The following is a 12377-nucleotide window of genomic DNA, read 5'->3' on the forward strand; positions in this document are numbered from 1 at the left end:
ATGCTGTAAGGAAAATATTCTGCTTTCTGAGTCATTTGCCCTGAGCTGACTTTCTTTTTTAATGGTTCAGGGGTTTCCTTCTTTAGCCATAAATTGCATGCAAATTCTTTTTTTGTGTGTGTGTCTGTCTGTGTGTGTGTGAGTGTGTGTGCGTCTTTCAGAAGCTAAGCCAAAGAGAGAGGCTGTTCCTTTAAAGCAAAACTGAAAAAAATGCCTTCAGGCATCCTATTACAGTGGAATGAGCCAAGGATCAGGATTTGCAGCTCAGCTATATAAACCCAGCAGAATCTGGCTGATGTGACCAGTTTGCCTTACTGTCAAACACTTCTGTCTTTCACACACACATACACACACACGCAATATCAGGCAACACAACTTTTCTGAGTTTTTGACAGGACAGCAACAAAGTCGGAAGCCTGAGAGCTGACTTTAACATCGTATTTATTTCATGGAGGCTGCTCACAGCGGGATCTAATCTCTGTCAGAGCCTGTAAGGTAAGTCTGCTTCCTTCCTGAATTAAAAAATCAGGAGCTCTTCCACCCCCCAAGTTTGCAATAACACAGTGTTCTGTTGCGACCCTCACAGCTATGACTTTATTCAGTCTGAACAGGTAGGGGTCTTACTAGGAACTGTTTTTAAATTTGGAGTATGCCTGTCTTTAGTTTGTCTTTATTATCCAGTGTAAGAGCAATGTAATAAATGTTTCAGTGGTATCAATTTGAACTAATGAATGAAGGATGGGTTAGTTGGATGCTGGACACCTACAGAAATCTAGATAAAAACCTAACTGACAGGGTGGCTGGAAAATCAATAGTGTGGGGGATTCCCTCTTGGTTAGTCAAGTAATGCAAATATTTCCCCCATCTTCACCCCGCGTATCAGATTAAATCCCCTCCTTAAACCTTCCAGGTAACCTTCCTGTGCTGTTGTATGCAATTTGAAAAGTCAGGACCTTTTTGCTTTTTAATTTGCTGCCTGCCTACTTATTTGCACTGGAGGCTTTGTCACCTTCCTCCCTACCCCCCGGCTGCGGTTTCTTTCAGGAGTACAGTAACATCTGACTCTGTAGTGGGGAGCAAAAGACAAAGGAAGATTCAACTGGTATCTGATTACCAAGGCTTAAATGGGTGGGTTGTGAGCAGGGGGAGGGTGAAATTCTGCCATCATCATGGAAAAACCGAGACACTTGCTTTACAGTGCGTGTCTGCCTTAGTCTTAACTACTTGCTTCCTTGTGCACTGCAGTTTTCAGCCTGACTCTCTCTGTGCTTACCAGTAAGGCTCAGATTGACTTGAAATGCAGAGGTTGACTGGGGGAAGGTCATAGCACCTGGCTTCATTTAGCAATTAAACTTATCTACTCAAAACTTTGTGTTACATCACCTTTGCAGAGTTTTCCCTGCCTGATTTACTGTCTGGCCCCTGGGAGATAGAGTTTTTTGGCAGTTATTCTAAACTTCTCAAAAGTCTGTATCATACCATGCAGGAGGCTGTTATGTTCAGATTGACATGACCATGATGTGTCTTCTTGCACAGTGGAGACATCATCAAAGTAAGAAGCACAATAAAAGCATTTATTAACTTCTCCCTTATATATAAAAATATATATATATATACACATAGAAATGAATGAATGGCATGCTAATTGTATGGACTGGGTAGAAGCCCTATTGTTGAGCTGTTGTTTCTATTTGTTTTTTCCAGTTCATTTTTTAAAATTCATATTAAATAATGGGAATTCATTTTACATGCTTCCTGATTAATGCTTATGTATTTTTTGTTTTATTATGCTGGGGTCCTGCATTTGTCTTTTAGAGCTGTGAAATCTTAAGGGTGCTGTAGTTTGTGAATGAGCTAGGCAGTGGGGACTAGCCACACTGCTTTGAATTCCAGGAAGGCTTGCAGAAGTGTGTTATGAGCTTTTTTAAATTTTCTTCTTGCTGATAATGGAAACTGAGGAGTAAACGTTTGACCAGATGAATGTGCTTAGCCAAAAGAAGGGAATCAGTCTGTCTGCAGTTGACCACCCTGACAATGAGTTTTGAAAGTACATGAAGTGTTATCAGGGGGTTGATAGCAAGTCCCCTTTGCAGCTGTTACACCTCTGCGCCATCCGCTCAGGAAGGGACCCACATCTGAATGGAGCAAGGAGGTTAGCAGCTGAAAAAGGGCAGAGTGAAGAGGGATGCTGTACGGGGACTCCTTTCACCCACTGTCACAGACACTCGCATTCCCTATCCTTAGCAATTTACCACTCATTTGCCAGACTTTTTGTTCTTTAATTTCATCCTCTGGTTCCTTTTATGCCATAGAAAATTCTTTCCAAGTTCCAATCCTTAATCCTATAACTCTAGAATTACTTTATCAGTGCTTCCAAAGCTGTAGAAGAGCCAATGGATCTGCTGAAAAACATAGAGGCTCCAGAAGACCAGATAGGTAGCAGGTTCTGTACTTCTTAGGACTGATTCTCCTTTTTTCATCCTTTCCTTCCCAAAAGCAAAGCAAAACTGAAGAGCGTACATTTGAAATAGTGATGTTGCTTTGGAGCCAGACCTTTAACTCTTTCATCCTTTCTGGTAACACCATGTAAAATAATAGACCTGCTTGTACAGTTTTCTTCTGTTTTTCTGGTACAACACATCAGTACGACTGTTCATGCAACTTTGTAGGGTGTGTTCAGAGGTATAAGTGGTGCTAAATGTCAATGCAGCGTACCGGATTGTATAATGGAGTTGTCTGGTGTAAACGGATGACCTTCTTTGGCAGATTTGTAAGGGAGAAATAGTGATTGTTCAGTGGGCTGTTTTCGTTAGTGAACCCTGATACCTGTCTAGGTTGGATGTTAGGTTTAGAAACACAAGTGAATGCAGAGGGTGGTCCCTGCCTCATTGTCAGCTGCACGTTTATCTGTCTTACTTGCATGGTATACTGCAAAACATGAGAAATTAAGAATGGTTAAAAGTTAATCTACAGTTTGAAATCTGTGACTTGATATATTTGACCTTGGACATGTGCCATCACAGTGCTGCTAAGCCAAAGGACCATTGACAGTTTTAAGGTCCAGTGTCTCATAAAGCTCTAGCCTTAGAAATGCATGATTTATATTGCTAGAAAGTTAGACATCTCAGCTTTCCAATAACAAAACAGCTCTTGTTTTGAACTGTGACAGGTTGAGCTATTGGGCTTTAAAACTGTGCTCTGATTTGCCAACTTGCACTTTCTCAGACTTAATTTCTGGTGTGATTTTTAGCACACCTTTCTCAAGGACTGATGGTTGTCATCAAAACCAGTGGTTATAAACTACAGAAAATGTACTGTAAACTACTGTAAAATGTAATACCTACAGGGGTATTTTAAAGTCGTTTTAAGGAAGTGGCTGACATAATATTGCAGAAGAAGCATTGTTACCAAAGTAACAAGATAGGAAGGTAGGTAAGGGAGATAGCAATCAGAGCGATACAATTCAATGGGCCAATATTTTATCTTTATCCAGGCTCAGAAATATGAAAAGCCAGTACAAGTAACTGTAGGATTGGTAGCTTTTAGTTCTGGACAGAAAAAATAAAAATTTGAGCTCAAGAATTGAAAAATAAGAGACTTGTACAGGTCAGTTTTGAGTTTATAAGATGTAATTTAACTGATTAAACTGCTCTGATGTCTATTGATGTCCTTGCCTTATGCAGGTTTTGGATAGGACTTTATTAGAGGTTGATGATGTTATTACTACTGCTGCAGTATTTTAGGCCCTTATTGTATTAGAAAAAGTGAATAGACGTAATAAGTGATTCTCTTTTCCACAAAGATCTTACAATTGCTATTATTAGCAGTTCAAAAAAGTTCTTTGTGTGGTGAAGACAAAAGAAGAAGGAAGAATGCAGTTCTTTGAGGAACAAAAGTACCGGAAAGAAGGAAAATGAGCAACCCTGAGAGACGACATTGAGCTGTCTCAGTTTCCACTGGGCTCTGGGGTTTACACAAGTGAAACTTCCCCTAGTTCAGGGTGCTCTCTGTCTACTCGGGCGTTCGACCCTCTGTCCCATCTGAGCTGAAGTTAAATGCCTTCCACATGTGGGAAAAGTTAAAAACCGGGCATTCTTCCAGCTAGTGAAATCTCTCAATGTATGATGTAACTACACTGTGCAGAGTGGGCAGGCTGGGGAGGGGGGTCCAAAAGGGATCCTGCCCGACAAAAGGTGTCTCTTGGTCCAGCAGGAAATATTTGGGCATTGAAAGACGGATTATAATATGGATTGCTCTGCTGAATGGACAAAGTTGGGATTTACCTGGGATCCCTTTTTGATATTCATTAGTAGGGGAAAACTCATTACAGCATATGTTTAATAGAATGTTGTATATGCTATTATAACTAGATATGGACTTAATGTAGTACTTTACTGTGTTTCTGTATGCATCCTCCCTCTCTCTGCTACATATTTCATATCATGTTGCTGACAAAACATAAAAGAAGCTGCAGCTGTATCTATCTGGCAGTGGTTCTAGTGACTTAAAAGAATACTGGTAAATATATGAGGGTTGAGGTTATAGCCCATCATAAATGCAAGATTTTGCTGTTCAGGCCATGGAATCAATGAAAATATTCTTCCATTTTGTTTTTGTTTGGCTTATGTGTAAGTCAATCTCCAAAGATAAATTCATCCTGAGTTGATATGGTTGCAAGAAATTCACATCCTTAATTGTCTTGCCACTGTAGTTTCAATTAAACTAATGTAAGATGTTGCCAAGTTTTCAGAACTTTCAACTAGCAAGTCCCTGTGTACGAATAGCCTGTGGCATTTTGTATTCTTTGGGGAACGGAGAACAACGTTGCCAAGTTTGCATTCAGTCATCCATCACATATTAGCCTACTGGAGGTCCATTCTTCCCTAGCAATAGGGGAGTTCTGCTTCCTACTTAGAAAGATTACTCACACAGAAAGCTCTTTCCCTGTAACCAGAACTGCGCAGGGAAGAGAAAGGAAGCTTTCTTCAATTCATATAAGTGCTCGGTTTCCAAACCCTTGACAAAAATGATATTGTTTCATGCTTAGAAAACATATTCTTTTTAGTAATTGAGTAGAAAGTACAGGGTGGTGGGACAGAAATCGTTTTAATACAGATTTTAAAAACAAATGCTTGAATCATGGGCATGACAAAGGTCTATTGTAGTAGTCTGTCTCTTCCCCATGCCAGGCTGGAGCATTGACTGTACGTGTATAGATATCAGCCAAGATATTCAAAGGAGTCTGGAATTGGGTGCCTGGGGAAATTCCACTTTAATGGTTTTGATTCAACAAAGTACTTGAGCATTTGTCTGTGCTCTATCCCAAGATGCACCAGAACATCATAAGCTCATAAACCTAAAATTACAAATGCTAATTTTCTTATGGAGTTAGGGTATTAATGATAATATCAATCCCAAAAAAGCTTGACTCTTCAACTTAGGCTTTTTACACCAGTCTGGCAGCATAAAGCTAAAAGTGGATGTAAATGTCTTCATTTGCGTGTAAATGAAAATGAACCTAAAATTGTTTCCCTGTGTGCTCGCCGGAACTGGCTAAACAGTTATTTCCACCATTAAGGAGCTCCTGCTGCAAATGGATTAAAGATTTTTTTTTTTCCTCCCAAGAAAGGAGTTCTCTTTTCATTCCCAAGATATTAAAAGACCTGGAAACAGGCAGATTTTATCAAGCAGATTTGGGCTTGCCTCAAGGACAGGATGCAGAATTAGCAGGTGAGAGAGCCAACTGTGAGGTGAACGCTGTTGTGACTGGTGTTAAGCCTCTTTGTGATGAAAAGTCTTTATTGGGATGGGATAGACGCTTCGGTTTCGGTACATGGCGTTGTGCAGTGCAGTACAAGACCTTAGTGGTTATCTTCTTTCTTGGGCTAGCATGATCTCATTTTGTCAGAAGTCAGTTTGCCAGGCTTTCAAAAGGAGCTCAGTGTCCACTTTGCACTGGTTCTTTGTTTTTCCTGGTTCTTTTGGAAAATGGGCCCCTTTTGGGTACGCTGAATCCTCCTAAATAGCTTCTCTGTGCTCTGTGACAAAAGTCTATGCCAATAAAGATATAAAGGTAGCCTGTGATGTGTAGGCAACCCCTTCCTCTTGGTGAGACAGCGTAATGCATATTTTTCCTTTGCTTGTGGCATGTACTTCCCTTCTGCATTGCTTGGATTACAGTAATTTGAGTTTGACTCGGAATGAATGCTGTGCACTGTAGACTACAAGTCAAATGAGAACAGGATGCATATTAAGGGCAAGGTCTCAGATCATTCTTATTGAAGTATTTTGGCAATGTAAATGGCTTCCAGGAAAAAAATGCTGGCTTTTCCTATGCCAAGCACTCCTTATGAATGTCCTATCTATTTTTCCAGATTTGTGGCCAAGTGAAGTGTTTATAGGAGGATATACCATCTACAAGCCAGGGAATTTATATTTCCACTGCCAAGCGTTAATTAGGATGTAGGCTCATACACTTCACAGGTTAGCAAGTCAATCACAGTGACCCAGCACCAGAAGTTCCGCGGTTCCGGGTTTGATGGAAAAAATGCAAGACCTAGAGAGAGCCGTTCCCAAACACATTAGACATTCTTTACACTTGTCACTCTCGGACCTTTATTTCACATGCTGTCCATGTGCCTTAGTAACAGTACACTGGGATTTGACAGGGTCCCTGGCAGAAGCAAGGAAATACAGTTTTCTACCAGCCAACTATCAGTGCTTTTCCATGCTTTCCTATCATGGGAACTGGTGCCTAGACTCCTGCAACTCAGGAAACTCAGTGCAACTGCACCATCTGCATTTGCAAAAGCCCTGTGCTTCTGGGGTAGTAATGCCATGACAGCGCTGAGGAAGATCGGTTTGGACAAAGTCTGTTTGCTTTGATTTGGTTTGGATCCTTCCAAATATGGCTGTGAATACATACCCATGTTACTGAATACGTTACTAATGGTCCCACTGGCACTGTTCAAACAGGTAAAGGCTCATCTGTAAGAAGATAGAACTGACTCGAAATTATTACAGTGCTTTCCAGGTTATTGTCCGATTCTCTTTTATACTAAGACTGACTTACATTGCTCCTAATATACACAGGAGACCTTAAACTGTGTTTGCATGTAGATGGATATGGATGTCTATAACTTGCACTTGAAGTAAAAAATATGAAACTCCTTGATATGCCCTACCAGACTGATAAAAAGGAAGCTTTAGGGTAAATCATATTGAAGCGTAAGGTGTCTAACTTAAGCTGTTTCACGCTGAGAGCTGCTTCTGCTAGCATGAGCAATTGTTACTATTTCACTTTGAATATGGAGAGTTAAATATGAACATTTTCTTAATTATATGGTGCAGAAGTTTCTCTCTGCAGAGAATGCCTTGGGCTGGGCTGATCTGTGCTCGCACAAGTCAGGAGTACTGCTCATGGAGCAGTACTTGGGGGTAAGACCAATTTGAGGGAGAGGAAACTGGAGTCCACTGAGCATTTTTCTGGCATAGAATTGTATTTCATTGTCTGCACTATTTCTTGTCTACCTCATTTCAGCGTGCGTTTTTGAGGGGATCGTTCCTCCTGTGCAGACTTAAGAGACTGCCAGCCAAATTCTCGTGTGACACAATAGCATTGATTTCAGTGGAGATCTGTTGTTGGATAATTGAGCTCCACATCCCTTCTTTTGTTCCACGGCTCAAATTGCTGTCAGCTGAGACTTTTGCACAGACAGGTCTCAAGTAACTGTGCAAGGAGGTCAGAGCGTTGCCGGTGGAGGTCTCTCAAATCTCTCGTTAGTGTAATAGCGCTCAATTTGTTGATATTTGAAGCAGCAGAGCAGATTTTTGTCTGAGTTGAGTCACCATTTCAACTAATCACTTGCTCAGAGCTGTGTATATGGCTATATTTTCCATTACATTACATAATAAGTGCTTCTGCTTTACATCAGGGCGCTGAGAAACATCCTCAGACTGGACTGTTTAGAAACAGTCTCCTCTCTTTTTCCGAGTGACTCACACTCACTTTGCTTCATATTTTATGAATCTGATTTGTATTTTATTTTGTCTTGCCTCCCTGTGGTTGGTTTCATGCTCTCTTCAAATCTCCATTATATGTTTCATTCTGCTAAGAGTTTGCTACCCTGTCCTAGGCTGCTGAAGATGCAAATTGTTGATATCATGACATCTGACAGAACTAGGTCAGGCAGATATCTAGCCTGGAGGATATTACTGGAAGTCAGATTTCAAGGAACTCCTTCTACGCTCTTGTGAGTTAGAAAAATGTGCGCATTCCTGCACATTTAAAATGCTAGTACCAAGGACAGAGGAGCTCTGGCTGGGAGGAAAAGTAAACTAATAATTTGTTGAAAAGCAGAGGTTTGTTTTGGGGAGGGTTGCCCATGTGCTCCCCCAGCTTCTTTTAAGAAGGCCAAAGTCTGCTGATGACAGGAGATGAGCAATAACATTTCTGATCCCTAAGAATAGTACAGGCTTATAACTGCCTTCTGAGACAATTCAGAGATGTCATTTGCAGTGCTCGAATAAGTATGTGGTTAAATCAAAGTAAAATTGCAAACCGCATGCAAATAACCGCAATGAATTCTGAAAGTCTCCTGCTGCCTGGTGACCAATATCATCTTACCAACTCATACTTCTTAAACACTTTGTGTTATTCCAGGCCAACGCACATGTGAATTATTTGTGTTACTCATTACTGTGCAATCATTAAAACCTAAGAATTCTCCTGCACTTGCGTCTGTATGTGATGTTCCTTCAGGTAAACTAACTTAGAATGTGGAAAAGTGCAATGCTGGCCTTATGGAGTGGGTTGCTGGCTGGCCTCTTCTGCCTGACCTTCAGGAGCAATTTAAAAACATCTTCAGTAGAGACATTCCACAATGCAATGTTGTCTCAGTGTGCTTAACCTATTCCCTTGTATACTATGTGTGTATTTGTTTAATGTATCAATGACTTATAGTACTTATGAGTACAAAGATGATTTGCTCCTACCTATCATTATTAGTAGAAAAACTGACCTATATCTCTGTTGTTGTGAATTTTGGTGACAAATGAGACTTCACAGGCTCCTAGCCTCCGCTTTGGCTGTTGGCTTGCTCTCAAACTCTTGCTCAGCCTGGTGATGGGGTACCATTCTGGGACCCCACTCACTTTCCTTTTGGACTCTATAGTGAACATTGGTCTTTACTTCACCTTTATGGATTTCGCTATGGAAGCCATGAGGTGTAAAAGTGAGGTATTGCTAAGCTCAGTCCTGCAAAATTCAGGTCACTTCTTTCTGTCTATGGGGAGAGGGTCAGTCTTGTATGGTCCAACTTGCTGGGCCAAATGTGGTCTCGCTGATGTTGGTATCAATCCAGGGCAGCTGCTCTGAAGTGTAAATGAGGACAGAATTGTACAGATTCATTCTAGAGTCAATTTTGGTATTGGTGCAGAGGAATTGAGAGTGGACCAGCATCACGTAGCCTGTGAGTGAAGGAACATGAAGAAAATTCAGAAGTCCTGAGTTGCTGCTGTTCCTGTCACGTCACAAAACCTTCTAGAACTCTGTGAAATGGGCGCCGGAAAACCTCCGGGTGGTTTGGGAAGAGACACTATGGAGAAGGGTCTGGAAATGAGACAGAACTTTGTATGCAGAATGAACATAACTTGCTGTGATTCATGCAAAAAAAGCATACAAACCTCATAGTTTGAGACTGCATCAGCAAAGCCCTCAAAATAATTCAAAGCCAAGTCTCTGGTGTCTACCCAGAAAATAATGAGCTCCTGACAAAGTGTAACTTGGCAAAAAAACTTTCCAAAGACAAGTTTAGAAAACTGTAGATCTTTTCCAGCTTTGCATACGTCTTTACTATGAGGAGGGAAAAGCCAAGAGAGCAAGCAAATGCTTTTGCTATTAGGAAAGGCTTTATTAAAAGGTACAGTACATACTTTGAAGGCAACAGTGACTTCTGCTGCCTGTTTATGCACAGAAGTTGCTTTGATTGTGAAAGGCCTTTTATATCGGAAAAGTCAGTAATTTAAGCTTCAGTTTCTGTGACAGCTCTGCTATGGATCTGGTTTGATTCCACATTTAACAATCCAGAACGCCATGTGCATCTTCAGAGACTATCGGATAAAATTGACTTCTGTGCTATAAATGCAAATGGGGGGGGTTCAGTGGGAAACAAAGCAAAAGGAAGGTGTGAACACATCCCTTCTGCTTTCCATGGAGCCACTCTGAGATGACCCATTTCTATCATTCTGCTTCTGTTTTTAGAACAGAGACAGTTTTTCTGAATTCATTGCCTTTGTTGCTGTTCGCATTCCTAATGTGTCCTGCTGTTCCTAATCCATAGTTTTTGTCCAGGCTGTATCTGCCACCGGCTCTTTTCTTCCAGCTCTGAAAGCTACGGTAAGAACAGAGATTGCTTTGCAGATGGGAGGAAAAAAAAAGGTATTTGGTAGATGCATACTCTTGTCTTTTTATTTTATTTTTTTCCTCTCAAGTCTGTAGCAAATTGCTCTACTTGGCTGATTGCTGTGCACCCTGCCAGGAGTCTGAAAGCAGCTCAAAAGCACCCCGCTGACCTGCTTGTTTTGTTTCTCTTTTGTGAGTTCCCATTTCCAGAAATTGATGCTCAAGTGTCTGAGCTCTTAACAAAAAAACAAGCCCCAAGCACAGACTGAATTTCCTGTTAACTTGTGCCTCTTTTCAGTCAGTGGGAAGTAGGTGGGAGATGAGGGGTGTTAGTTTGCCCGTAGTTGTCTCTCTTAATTTGGAGTTTCTATCTCTTAGTCTATATATAACACATTTGGATAATCTGCCCGTAAAATAAGTGGCTTGTGGCTTGTATAAAAATCCTCCTGTGGTTTCAGCTGGATGTAGTATTCTTCTTTGCTTCCTATCTGAAAGCATGAATCACTTCAGTTGTGTAGCAGCATGAGATGTTGCTACACAATACTGGATGCATTTTGTCACGGAGGAAGACAGGGTGTACATGTGTGTATGAATGATTCCTGCACTGGGTTCATAAAATGTCTGGAGACTCTTACAGAAGAAGTGGCATTCTGTAGGTGTAAGATAATTAGTGGGACCCATGCATTTTGTTTTGGTTACAGTTTTTTCTCAAATTCTGCTATGTTTCTGTGTGGGTTTTGTCAACCTCACCATTTATTTCCATGGATTCATCTTCTTATTCTGGTAATTGGCTTGGCACATCCAATGTTTTGACTTCAGATTAAGTCTTCAATTTGCTGTCGCTACCCTAGAATTTTAGGCAGTCATGTAGCTATCTGCATGTTCCCTGCATGTCTCTGGTCAGCCTTTCTTCTCCAGTGCAAAAGACACTTCTCTATCTGACTCTTTTTCTCCCTTACATATTTTAGTGGAGCACACTGCAGTGTTCTGCTTTTTACTTACGTATTTTATGGCTTTGTTTTTAGCATTCTTCAGGAAAGTTTCTAGCTATAGGAAATGAGGATTTGAGAGCACCTTTCCTGTGAGGTCTTTGGAGTACTTAATCCACTGAGACATACATTCCCTCTGTGAGATTTTACAAATGGATAATCTGAGACACACCAAATGATTTATAAAATAATTTCAGTGCAGGAAGCCTGGGTTTCGGTCCTCTGTTCCAACCACTGGACCATGCTCCTGTTAATCCAAAGGTTGTGAGCATTTTCTGGAGTCTCTGCTGAGAGCAGACACTTCTGTGGGGACTCCAAGCATCAAACCCTAATGAGCCAGCTCTGTTTAGCTTCGTTTCTCTCGTTACGGTTCAGAAGACTCCTGGATTGCAGACCCTTGGGTGGAAAGCTTTCATCTCGGCTACTGTTGAGACATAGCTTGTCCAGGCCGGAGGAATCCATTCAGTGTGAGCCCCGTGCATTTCTCACTTTGCAATGATACTGTAAGGCAGCAGCCTGTGCCTCACCATTGAACTGTAATTCTCTGATGAACGTTTGCTTTGGCTGCCCTGTACACCCGTTCATCTCAAGTTTCATTTGCATTTTAATTTTCACAGCGGTGGGCAGCAGACTCCCTCATAGGTCCATCTGATACTCTTCATTCTCCATATCCATAACTGAGAGTAGAGAGAAGAGGCTGTGATCAGAGCATCCCAGACCAGGGCTCTGCTGTAGAGCAGAGCTGAGCGGCACGCTCCCTTCCCTGCCATCCTCTTCCGTGTGTCCCAGCAGGTCAAATCCAGAAGATACTTGCTGCTTTTCTCATGCTGCCTGTGTAGCAGAAACCAACTCACACTAACATACAAGCCACTGTTGTAAATGTCAGCTAAGCTATATTAAAAAAAAAAAAAAAGCAGTTTACTCCAAATGAACATTTGTTTGGCATTTTCAGCTCCAAGTTCAAACAGAGTTTCACCTCTCTGCAT

At 41.2% G+C, this 12377-nt stretch overlaps 1 protein-coding gene across 7 annotated transcripts in view; it reads left to right on the forward strand.

Moving 5' to 3' along the window:
* The first annotated feature begins 316 nt into the window (after positions 1-316).
* Positions 317-12377, forward strand: part of TNC (tenascin C) — a 75273-nt gene continuing 63212 nt past the window's right edge. For all 7 annotated transcript variants that reach the window (XM_067309361.1, XM_067309362.1, XM_067309364.1 and 4 more), the window contains exon 1: positions 317-495. The gene's annotated coding sequence lies outside the window, so the exon portion shown is untranslated. The remainder of the gene's footprint in view (positions 496-12377) is intronic.

Source organism: Apteryx mantelli, chromosome 21, assembly GCF_036417845.1.
Source record: "Apteryx mantelli isolate bAptMan1 chromosome 21, bAptMan1.hap1, whole genome shotgun sequence".
NCBI lineage: Eukaryota > Metazoa > Chordata > Aves > Apterygiformes > Apterygidae > Apteryx > Apteryx mantelli.